Source organism: Nanorana parkeri, unplaced genomic scaffold (assembly GCF_000935625.1).
Source record: "Nanorana parkeri isolate BGI_ZX_2015 unplaced genomic scaffold, ASM93562v1 scaffold2430, whole genome shotgun sequence".
Taxonomy (NCBI): domain Eukaryota; kingdom Metazoa; phylum Chordata; class Amphibia; order Anura; family Dicroglossidae; genus Nanorana; species Nanorana parkeri.
The window spans coordinates 93,402-106,415 of NW_017308698.1; the positions used below are offsets into that span (position 1 = coordinate 93,402).

Sequence of the window (13,014 nt, forward strand, 5' to 3'; positions counted from 1 at the left end):
GAAAAACACAGAGTATGTAGCTTCATATTATTTTGTATTGCTGTATAATGTATTGCTGGGATTTGTAGTCCTCTATAGACAGTCTCCTTACTCCCTCCCCTGGCTGCCTCTCCTCGCTCTCTCCTCCTACAACCCTGAGTACAGTCCAGATAATTCTCCCCTATCAGCCTACAGAGATCACATGACCACATCAGTGAAGATGGAGGAGGAGAGGAGTCACATGACTGAGAGGATACTAAACCTCACCCTGGAGATCATCTACCTGCTGACCGGAGAGGTGAGGAGGATTCTGGGAGGTCACATGACATCACTCCTATCTCTATTAATAAAGCACAGACCTCTCCTGCACCACGGCTGGCCTGCCATCCATTACCATCTCCTGCCACCACGGCTGGCCTGCCATCCATTACCATCTCCTGCCGCCACTGCTGGCCCGCCATCCATTACCATCTCCTGCCACCACGGCTGGCCTGCCATTTGATAACATCTTTTGCCACCACTGCTGGCCTGCCATCCATTACCATCTCCTGCCACCACTGCTGGCCTGCCATCCATTACCATCTCCTGCCACCACGGCTGGCCTGCCATTTGATAACATCTTTTGCCACTTCTTTAGAATTACCATTAATTTCAATCTCTTGCTACCACTGCTGGCCTGCCATCCATTACCATCTCCTGCCACCGATCCATTGCTTCCTGTACAATATTTTTGCCTTCTGTCTCTGATATAATCCAAGGAAATTTTTATTTGAGATAAAAAAGTGCCTCATCCCTCACACCTCAAATGCGGCCTACTAACAAGGCTTACATGATGTGCAGCGTTTCTCTGTAATATTTATTTTGGAATCCAGCAATGCCTCATCTCTCCCTCTTCATATCTGGCCTACAACACAGGCATACATGTCACTGAAATGGAGGTCATCTCCTCACTGAACAGTCTTGTTGTTGTTGGTACATGTCCCCAGAGCAGAGCCCAGCTCCCTTGCTCATTAGGCTTGAAAACAGAGAGAATTTATTTCCAAGATTCGCCTCCTATAGACTTCAATAGCAAGTTCGTCCATCACTAGTCACATGACGTCACTCATTGCTCTACCAATACACAGACCTGACCGGAGAGGTGAGGAGGATTCTGGGATTCTAACATGATATTCCTATTGGTTTTTCTATGCAGAGTTTTCCTCTTCTCAAGTCAGGTGATCATGTGACCATCACTGTGCCTCTATGTGACTCCCTAAAACCCGAGAGACCCAACATGGGGAAGATTCTAAAAATCACCAAGAAGATGACGGAGCTGCTGACAGGAGAGGTGAGCGGTGCCGGGAATACTGGGACATGATCCAGGAACAGACGAGGGATGTGTCTGGATGGTGACTGTATCATTGTGTGTGTCAGGTTCCTATAAGGTGTCAGGATGTCTCTGTCTATGTCTCCATGGAGGAGTGGGAGTATCTAGAAGGACACCGGGATCTCTACAAGGACGTCATGATGGAGGATCAGCCGCCCCTCACATCACCAGGTAAGAGGAGAGAGCAGTACGGAGGGTCCACCTAGATCCCCCATCATCTGATACACACATAGAAACAATGTATTCAGTCAGTGTGTGTGTTTCCTACAGATGGATCCAGTAAGAGGAACCCACCAGAGAGATGTCCCCGCCCTCTGTATTCCCGGGATTCCACCCAGGAAGATCTCACCCTCCCCCACCATGATCAGGTAGGTGATTAACAATTATTGATAGTTGTAATTTATACACAAGCGTGTTTGTTACAATGAATGTTTTCTACATATTCAGAGTGGAGACCTCGAGGATTATAATATTTTTGTTAAAGAAGAGTTTAAAGAGGAGCATGAGGAGGTTTTTTCTGAAGAACACAAGGATCTCTGCGAGAATATTATGATGGAGCCACCTAGTAAGAGGGACCCACCAGAGAGATGTCCCCGTCCTCTGTATTCCCGGGATCCCACACAGGAAGATCTCACCATCCCATGATATTTTCCTGCCCCGAGTGTGGGGAATGTTTTAGCTCTGAATCGACTCTTTGTGTTCATCTGAGTTCTCACATTGGTGATAAGTCTTTTTACTGTTATGAGTGTGGGAAAAGTTTTCTTCAGAAATCAGACCTGGTCACACATTACAGATCTCACATGGGGGAAAAGCCATATTCCTGCCCTGAGTGTGGGAAAGGCTTTGCTCAAAAGTGGTATCTTATTCATCATCAGAGATTACACACGGGGGAGAAGCCATATTCCTGCTCCGAGTGCGGTAAAGCGTTTTCATATAAGTCTAATTTTACCAGACATATGAGATTACACACAGGCGAGAAGCCATATTGCTGCTCCAAGTGTGGGAAAGGTTATTTACGGAAAGCCTATCTTTTCAGTCATCAATGTTTGCACACGGATGAGTAGCTATATTCCTACGATGAATGTGGGAAGTGATTTCGTCATCAACTGCTCAGACATTATAGATCTCACATGAGTGAGGGAAATGTTTTTCCGAGGAGATCCATCTTTTTGTATATCAGAGATTGCCCGAGGGCAAGAAGCCGTATTCCTGTCCTGTGTGTGTGGAAAAGTTTTCTCATGTAACTCCCATCATACTAAACATCAGATGAGACACACGTGGGTAAAGCTGTTTTCTTGACGTTACAACACATGACCCAGACAGATCCAGAGACATCTATATGTAGATATCAGGTGATTGGACACAGGCCAGAGTTGTGAGCACAATGATATAACCCCTACCCCACCGGGAAATCCTTATTTTTTTGGCTAGTGTCCTTAGGTGATGGACGTCTCCTCTCTACTGATGGAGATGTGCGGTAGTTTAGTGACCTTTCGTCTCATCGATTCTTCTCTCAAGTTCTTCTGGCCATGTCCAGCCACCTCGCCTACTTTCCAGATCAGTACCCCTCGGGCTGTTGCTTTGTGGACCAGGGTGCTTTACAGGTCCAGGACAGTGGCATATGCACATAGTGTGACCCAGTCCCTGGGGACGTCCTCCTAGAGGTGGGGGCGGGCTCCACTGACCTTGTGGATGTATTGATTGGTGGGTGGTGAGTAGAAGTCACCTCCTAACACTCTCCCCAACCCCCCTCCAGAGTCCTCCGGGTTATTGCTCACAGGACGAAAAAATGTTGCTCTGCCCTTTCCGCACCCCCCTTACTGACCCCCCTAAACCTGCTGACCTTGTGGCCTTCCTACACCGCCTTAGAATGGACAAGCACTGCCGCGTCCACCTCACTTTGGGGTCCTTCTCCTGTGACTGTGCCGGTCGTCTTTAATCACCCCCATCCGCCTGTACAAGTGAAAACATCAGAGAAGCCCGCACAGCCCTGGAGGTGTAGTGTCCTGAGTACAGGAAATGGTCAGAGATGTCACCCCGGGAAGAAGCACACCTTGATAGACACCTCAGAGATCACATGACTCGGCTCTCCTCTCATCTCTATAATGGAAGAAACACTTTATAAGGAAATAGGAGTTCATTCAAGTCTTCAAAGTTGTGTCTGGCTTCCTGTGCTAGGTGAGAGGGGGGGTGTCCCTGCTGGTTGGGTCCCTCTAGCAGTGTCATCTATCCTCCCCAGGCTCTTCAGCAGAAGCTTCATAGAACGTTCCATCATGGTGAGGGGGAGGAGCTAGATATGACTTGCGGATGAAGAGAAGGGGAGATCAGACTACATGACGGGACTGACCATGTCACTGCAGTAGTGATCAGTCAGCACAGGCGACTTCATGGACTCTGGAGAGCCCCCTGCTGGAGGAAAGTGGAAGATATGACGTCTTCAGAGGGAACATTTCACATTTCCCTGATAAAGATACAAATATATGAAGACATTTTTATGATTGTGAAACAAATGGAGATGAAATGTTTCTATTCTTCTTCTCATGATATTCATTGTAAGGTGATTGATAAAAGTTCTCTTCACATTTGTATCATTAAATCTTCTTTTCTTTCCCTTTTATTCCTTCTGCTGACTCTACAAGTTCTTCTCATACTGGAGGTTTTATTCTTCTCCTCGTGTCTGAGTAGTTTTGTATCTCCGGCTCGTACTTGGAGGAGCCGCCCCTCCCCTCCTCATGCATCTCGGGGGAAGGGTTTGGGGTTGAGGGATGGAAAGCTGATGTCATCCTGTGACTGGAGTGCTGCATGATCCACACTCCTCACCACTGATGAAGCCTAGAGGAAGGGTCACCCTGCTTCTGCTCCTGAAGCACCACATGGATCTCAGGTATCCGGGCCATCTACTGCCCATCTATTGTCACTTGTCAGCTCCGGCCACCTGATACCCTCATCAGCACCAGCTATCTTGGTTTGTAAGTACTGTCGGTGTATGGCCAGGCCCATTAGCCCACAGCTATTTGAGAGCTGGTGAAGGTGTATGGCCAGGACCATTAGCCCACAGATGACAAGACTGGGATAGGTGCAGTGACAACAGGTAACCACCAGATGGAGCTGGAAGGTTGTGACAGACATAGGGGTATTAGACATGCTCCTAACAAGGGCTTCATGTATAAAAGTTCCACTCGGCACATAGCCCGCCCAATGCTAGGAAATCTATAGTTGTCAGCACCATCTAGAATTGCTAACAGGGCCAGAATGGCTCTCTCTGCTGCCACAAGGCCAGGTTCCTCAAAGCGCCTCCCCTCCTCCCTAAACCCTACCCCCGTCAGTGAGAGGGGCTTTTATTCGACAGTTGTGCACCTCTACTCCTTGCTTTAACACGACATGGAAACCTCAGCATCTTTTTACATGCAGCGTTAAAGCCTTTAGTCACCGTGGAGCTGTAGGTGATAGACATGGATCTCAAACTCAATTCAATCGGTGGGCCACTGCACAAATATTCATCTCCCACGGGGACTTCTCTCCGATCATCTCCCTCATTCTCAGGGCTTTGTGGGGTGTTATAAGTATGGAAGGGGGTCACGTGTCTGCCCATTGCCAAAGCCCGGCCTTGGCAGCTGAGTGGACTAGCTGGGTCTAGGCGTGACTGATGACCATCCGGGACACTCGGCAACAATGACAAGGCCGTGTTCACACTACGAGACGTTTCTCGAGGCTGCAGTTCCTCTGAGCTCCACAAGGTGGTGACCTCACCTATACCGAGACAGGAAGTCTCTATGACAGGAAGCGATGTCAGGTACAAACAGGAAGTTTCGGGTGAGAGGTCAGTTGTGAGGCCGTATAAAGGAGACATTGCTGGAACTGGCAGCAGAGGAGGTAATAGGATATTTATACCCGTCATGTCCGTCCTCGTCCGCCATAGTCACTGTGACGTCTTTTATCTCCAGTAAATGCTGCTACACAGATATATATAAGAAATGTATAACTTATTCTGTTCAGGGTCAGAACTTTTACCCGATTATGAGGTCAGAACATTGTCTTCGTTTTGGAGATGTGTCACCTGAGCAGTCTCTTGTATGAGGGATGAGATTCAGATTTCGGGTTGTACCGAAATTTGACGCAAATTTCCAAGATGAAAATTTTGGACAAATTTGCGGTTGATTAATTGCGCACCTTTGTGTGGATCTGACGCACGTTCCCGATACACTATGGTGTGAATGAGGACTTAGTTTAGTGTCACAGTGGTGACTCCATCTTCCACCTCCCAGGATAGAGGAGACACTATTCAGTCAGCATTGCCGATGTCCCCTCTTCCTCCTCCTACTCCAGGACGGTCCTCCAGAACCCGGGACGGTTGTTGGGTAGGGGCAAGAAACCCAACAAACACAGAGTGACCTCATCTACATGGGGCAATTCCCACTGGGGGGCAGCCCACCTATTACCCCCTTATATCCCCATCCTAATATTATACAACCAGTACAGTCCAGATAATTCTCCACTATCCGTCCACAGAGATCACATGACCACACCGGTGAAGATGGAGGAGGAGCGGAGTCACATGACTGAGAGGATACTAAACCTCACCCTGGAGATCATCTGTCTGCTGACCGGAGAGGTGAGGATTCTGGGAGGTCACATGACATCACTCTTATCTCTATTCATAAAACACAGACCTGACCGGAGAGGTGAGGAGGATTCTGGGAGGTCACATGACGTCACTCTTATCTCTAATAATAAAGCACAGACCTGACCGGAGAGGTGAGGAGGATTCTGGGAGGTCACATGACATCACTCTAATCTCTATTAATAAAGCACTACATGTCTAATGCACTAAAGCAGAACATCTTTAACCCTTTTACTGCCATAGCTACTAATAAAATTAGCCAATCCCCGATTGTCACCATGCCTGGGAGGCCTAAAGGGAGAGGCCGAGGTTCTTCAAATGTAGCCAGAAGGTGGCAAGCTGGTTGTGCATCTGCAGGTCCAAGTGATAGTCGGGCAGAACCTTTGAGAGGCCGGACACATCTCCCCTTCCTGTCTGGCAGTGGCCGTGCCATATAGCCGGAACATGGACGGTGGTGGTGGAGTGAATATCCAAGCCTCCATCATCATCATCCTCCTCTCAGGTCCGGAGTAGCTCAGTGTTCTATGCAGCGGCAAATGTTCCCTCTTCTTCACCATGTCATCCCTCCTTCACCATGCAAACTGACATGAAGGAGTCGGTGGAATTATTTCAGCGCGGCTTCCGTCACTTGCTGCAGGAGGTTGGGCAGCAGTTGATGTTGAGGATGAGGACGCATGTCACACAAGGGGAGGGGACAACATGCAGGAAGAATCAATTGTCAGTGAGGTTCCTGCAGCTTCCTGCCCAAGTGGTCTCCAGTGATGAGGAAGGTGGGGGGGTGGTGGATGAGGTAGCAGATGGTACCTGGGGGGCCCCGGAGTGTAGAGGAAGAAAGTGAACCACTGCTTGCCAGCCATTCGCTACTATCTCCTGCCACCACTGCTGGTCTGCCATCCATTACTATCTCCTGCCACCACTGCTGGCCTGCCATCCATTACCATCTCCTGCCACCACTGCTGGCCTGCCATCCATTACCATCTCCTGCCACCACTGCTGGCCTGCCATCCATTACCATCTCCTGCCACCACTGCTGGCCTGCCATCCATTACCATCTCCTGCCACCACTGCTGACCTGCCATCCATTACCATCTCCTGCCACCACTGCTGACCTGCCATCCATTACCATCTCCTGCCACCACTGCTGGCCTGCCATCCATTACCATCTCCTGCCACCACTGCTGGCCTGCCATCCATTACCATCTCCTGCCACCACTGCTGGTCTGCCATCCATTACCATCTCCTGCCACCACTGCTGACCTGCCATCCATTACCATCTCCTGCCACCACTGCTGGCCCGCCATCCATTACCATCTCCTGCCACCACTGCTGGCCCGCCATCCATTACCATCTCCTGCCACCACTGCTGGCCCGCCATCCATTACCATCTCCTGCCACCACTGCTGGCCTGCCATCCATTACCATCTCCTGCCACCACTGCTGGCCCGCCATCCTTTACCATCTCCTGCAACCACTGCTGACCTGCCATCCATTACCATCTCCTGCCACCACTGCTGACCTGCCATCCATTCCCATCTCCTGCCGCCACTGCTGACCTGCCATCCATTACCATCTCCTCCCACCACTGCTGGCCCACCATCCATTACCATCTCCTGCCGCCACTGCTGACCTGCCAGGGCTCAAAATTTCCACTCGCCCCCTCGCATTTGGCGAGTGAAAATTGCGTGGGGGCGAGTGGAAATCCAGGGGGGGGGGCTTCCGCCGCTTCGGCAGCGCCGATCGCTGTCTGTTTCCTCCACCCGCTTCTTAATCTCCTGCCACCACTGCTGGCCCGCCATCCATTACCATCTCCTGCCACCACTGCTGGCCCGCCATCCATTACCATATCTTGTCACTGACATTTGCTTGCTACCCATTATCATCTCCTGCCACTGATTCATTACTTCCTGTACAATTTTTCTGCCTTGTGTCTCTGACATAATCCAAGGAAATTCTTATTTTAGATAGAAAGTGCCTCGTCCCTCACACCTCTAATGCGGCCTACTAACAAGGCTTACATGATGTGCAGCGGGTCTCTGTAATATTTCTGCTTCTTAGACTTCATCCAATGTCATTTTTCTTTCTAAATCCAGCAATGCCTCATCTCTCCCTCTTCATATCTGGCCTACAACACAGGCATACATGTCACTCTCATAATCACATAAAATGGAGGTCATCTCCTCACTGAACGGTATTGTTGTTATTAGTACATGTCCCCAGAGCAGAGCCCAGCTCCCTTGCTCATTAGGCTTAAAAACGGCATTTCTAAAATTCACCGTCTATTGACATCAATATCATGTTCCACCATCACTAGTCACATGACATCACTCATTTCTCTACCAACACACAGACCTGACCGGAGAGGTGAGGAGGATTCTGGGAGGTCACATGACGTCACTCATTTCTCTACCAACACACAGACCTGACCGGAGAGGTGAGGAGGATTCTGGGAGGTCACATGACATCACTCCTATCTCTACCAATACACAGACCTGGCCGGAGAGGTGAGGAGGATTCTGGGATTCTCACATGATATTCCTATTGGTTTCTCCATCCAGAGTTTTCCTCTTCTGAAGTCAGGTGATCATGTGACCATCACAGTGCCCCCATGTAACTCCCTAAAACCCGAGAGACACAACATGGAGAAGATCCTAGAGGCCACCAAGAAGATGATGGAGCTGCTGACGGGAGAGGTGAGCGGTGCCGGGAATTCTGGGACATGATCAAGGAACAGACAAGGGGTGTGTCTGGGTGGTGACGGTATCATTGTGTGTGTCAGGTTCCTATAAGGTGTCAGGAGGTCTCTGTCTATGTCTCCATGGAGGAGTGGGAGTATCTAGAAGGACACCGGGATCTCTACAAGGACGTGGTGATGGAGGACCAGCCGCCCCTCACATCACCGGGTAAGAGGAGAGAGCAGTACGGAGGGTCCACCTAGATCCCCCATCATCTGATACACACATAGAAACAATGTATTCAGTCAGTGTGTGTGTTTCCTACAGATGGATCCAGTAAGAGGAACCCACCAGAGAGATGTCCCCGTCCTCTGTATTCCCGGGATTCCGCACAGGAAGATCTCACCATCCCCCACCATGATCAGGTAGATGATGAACCATCACTGATGATATGATTGGGATCTGTACATCGTCTACATTGTCACCACTGATGTCATTGTGTTCTATATTCAGAGTGGAAACCGGAGTGACTCTAAAGTCGTTGTTAAAGAAGAAATAAAAGAAGAGGAGGATGAGGATGGGGTGACGGAGGAGTCATCCAGCCACAGGAACCCACCAGAGAGATGTCCCCGTCCTCTGTATTCCCGGGATTCCACACAGGAAGATCTCACCATCCCCCACCATGATCAGGTAGGTGGAGTTGAGTGATTGAAGACTCTGACATGTGGAGATGATGGGTGGACTCTACAAGATGAGTCTTTCTGCCGTTCTGTTGGTTTAGGGTGAGGATCTGATGAAGGTGAAAGTTGAAGGTGAAGTAGAAGAGACGTATGTGAGGGATGATCAGCAACATACGGAGGAGGATGGAATGATGAGGACATCCATTGAGGAGGACACTCCTACAGAGATCAGCACAGGTGACACATAATATATTTGTCCAGAATAGTTATGGTTACAGAGTAGGGCGGGATCTGAGTGATATCAGCCAATAGTAGGTTGGTAATGGTCACCTCCCTGTACTGATACCCGTCCTGGGTATTGGGTTGGGTGTCACTCCTAGTTCCAGTAGCAAATGTAGGCGGGGTTCACTCTCGGGGTTTTGCGTGTGTGTTCCCTTTGGGTTGGCTCCAGTAACCCCGTGCATGCAACACGACACCAGGCACCCCACGGTCAGGGGCCACGGCTCTGGCCTTGTGCAAACAACTCCCACACGTGTAGTACTGCGCACACAGGGCCTCATGGCTTCCACCGCCTCTGCGGCACTCCCTCCCCCTCAGGGAGAAAGGCCACCATGAAAGGCACCCTGTGTCAGGCATAGCCCCATTGCGCACCTCCCCTCCTCAGATGGTTACAGCCACGTTACAGTCCAACATCACACTCCTGTAGAACCTTCTCAGAGGCTGGAGGGAGAAGAACCAGTCCACACAGATAGTCTTTTCTTGGTTTTACTTGAAGGTATTAACAGAACAAAGCATACGTTCAGCCACCCCCGGGTGGGATGACGGCACAGTTCTTGTTAGTTGCTTGGTGATACAGATTAGAGAGAGAGAAGAACGGCCCAGGTGCAGCCCAGAGTCCACGACTTACTTCAGCCAGAGGCCCACTGCAAATATCGTCAGTCTTACAGCTCCTCATTATTCTCCGAAATCCCATCCATGTCAGTCCTAGCTCGGTGGTTTCTCCCTCCAGGGGAAACTGGGGAATCTCTATAGTTCTACATAGTCCTAGGCCTGGTCCTGTCCTTCCCATGGACCAGCCTATGCTTTAGAATCAGTCTCCCTCCGGAGACTCTGCATACAGTCCTAGACTTCTGCTCCCCTGCACTGAACTCTCCTTTTCCCCTCTCGGGCGCCCCCTATAAATCAACTCTCCTGAGACACAGAGTCTCCCCAGGCCAGAGCTGCATCTATCTCCAGGGCTCCATGGGGGGCATCTAGTGGCCGTTGGCCTTACTGCACCTACCTACACTCAGATGTGAGGACACAGATTGAGCCTTTCTTAGGTCGGTTCCTCTTCTTCCAGCAGACTTCGAGCTAAACATAAAACTCTATTATCAGTCTTGTTGGGATGAAAAGTAACAAAGACTGAAACACTTCTCTTTCCAGGAGAACATACTTCTCCAAGCTCCCTCCAGTGCTGCTCATCACCAGAAGCCTAGGCCTGGGGTCACTTGTTCTGTGGTGAAGGGTCTACAAGTCTGAACTTTGATCCTCTTGTTTCTCAGAGATCACATGACCCAGTGCCTAGGCTTGTGGTTGGGTGAAGAGCATGCTCCTCCCAGTCCCCATTGGCTCCGCCTCTTCTGACAGGGCTGTGTAAATGTAGAAGTGATCTGGGAGGAGGACTAAAGGCCCTTTCACCGAAGAGGGGAGGAGTCCCAGCTGGTTGGGACCTCCACAGAGAACATCTGCTCCCTCAGACCTCCTGATCCAGATGGAATGTTGATGGAAGTCATCTAACCCTCTCATATCTCTCCATCATGTGTTTCTATGTTTCCAGGACACGCCATGGAGAAACCCTCAAAGGATCCTCTGACTTTATCTCCAGGTTGTAAGATGGAAGATGAGGACATCACAGCAGATTGTGCGGGAGAAGAGACAATGAGCTCAGCTATGGATGGTGGACTTCACAGTGTGGATAGAGCATGGAATCCCTCTGACTCTGAGCGACCTCGTCCTGTGGGGGATGGTGCCGGAATTCAGGAGGAGAAGACATTTCCCTGTCCCGAGTGCGGGGAAAGTTTTAGCTCTGAATCGACTCTTTGTGTTCATCTGAGTTCTCACATTGGTGATAAGTGTTTTTATTGTTATGAGTGTGGGAAATGTTTTCTTCGGAAATCAGACCTTGTCGCACATTACAGATCTCACACAGGGGAGAAGCCGTATTCCTGCCCCGAGTGCTGGAGATGTTTTACACGAAAATCCAGTCTTATCCAACATCAGAGGACACACACGGGGGAGAAGCCATATTCCTGCTCCGACTGCGGGAGAGGTTTTTCAAATAAGTGCCAACTTACCCAACATCAGAGATTGCACACAGAGGAGAATCCCTATTCCTGCTCAGAGTGTGGGAAAGGTTTTGCAAGAAAGTGTCAACTTACCCAACATCAGAGATTGCACACGAGGGAGAAGCCATATCCCTGCTCCGAGTGCGGGAGAGGTTTTTCAAGTAAGTGCACTCTTACCAAACATCAGAGATCGCACACGGGTGAGAAACCTTATTCCTGCTCTGATTGTGGTAAATGTTTTACATCAATCACCTCTCTTAATACACATAAGAGATTGCACACGGGTGAGAAACCTTATTCCTGCTCTGAGTGCGGGAAATGTTTTACAGCAAGTGCCAATCTTAACACACATATGAGATTACACACAGGCGAGAAACCATATTCCTGCTCTGAGTGTGGAAAAAGTTTTACATTAAGTGGCTCTCTTAACACACATATGAGAGTACACACAGGTGAGAAACCATATTCCTGCTCTGAGTGTGGTAAATCTTTTACAGCATGGGCCTCCCTTAAAACACATAAGAGAGTACACACAGGCGAGAAGCCATATTCCTGCCCTGAGTGTGGGAAAGGTTTTTCACGGAAAGCCTATCTTTCCAGTCATCATTGTTTGCACACGGGTGAGAAGCCATATTCCTGCACTGAATCTTAGAAGTGATTTCTTAGACCCAAACTGCTCAGACATTATGGATCTCACATGAGTGAGGGAAATGTTTTTCAGAGGAGATCCACCTTTTTGTACATCAGAGATTGCTCAAGTGCAAGAAGTCGTATTCCTGTCCTGCGTGTGGAAAACGTTTCTCATGTAACTCCCATCATATTAAACATCAGATGAGACACACGTGGGTAAAGCCGTTTTCTTGATGGTACAGTACAGGACGCAGACAGATCCAGAGACGTCTATATGCAGATATTATCATGTAATTGGACACTGTGAAGTCCCTCATATAACCCCTCCCCCACCTGGAAATCCTTTTTTTTTGGCTAGTGTCCTTAGGTGATGGACGTCTCCTCTCTACTGATGGGGATGTGCGGTAGTTTAGTGACCTTTTGTCTCTTCGATTCTTCTCTCAAGTTCTTCTGGCCACGTCCAGCCACGGCGCCTACTTTCCAGCTTCCAGATCAGTACCATGCGGCTGTTGCGTGGTGGACCATACCCGGACCTTGCTTGCCTGAAGAAGCATGGCCAGCCTGAAATGTTGCTCGTGGCACTAGATCCTGCATTTGGTGGCCATCTTGGCACTTGGTGCAACGCGTTGTGGTTAGCCGCAGGGTGCTTCACAAGTCCGGCGCAGTGGCGTATGGACATGGTGTAACCCAGTCTCTGAAGACTTCCTCCTATTGGAGCGGGGGGGGGGGCCCCCCACCA

At 49.6% G+C, this 13,014-nt stretch overlaps 1 pseudogene; it reads left to right on the forward strand.

The window, feature by feature from the left end:
• Positions 1-1,107: 1,107 nt before the first annotated feature.
• LOC108801665 overlaps positions 1,108-13,014 on the forward strand; it is a 21,495-nt pseudogene continuing 9,588 nt past the window's right edge.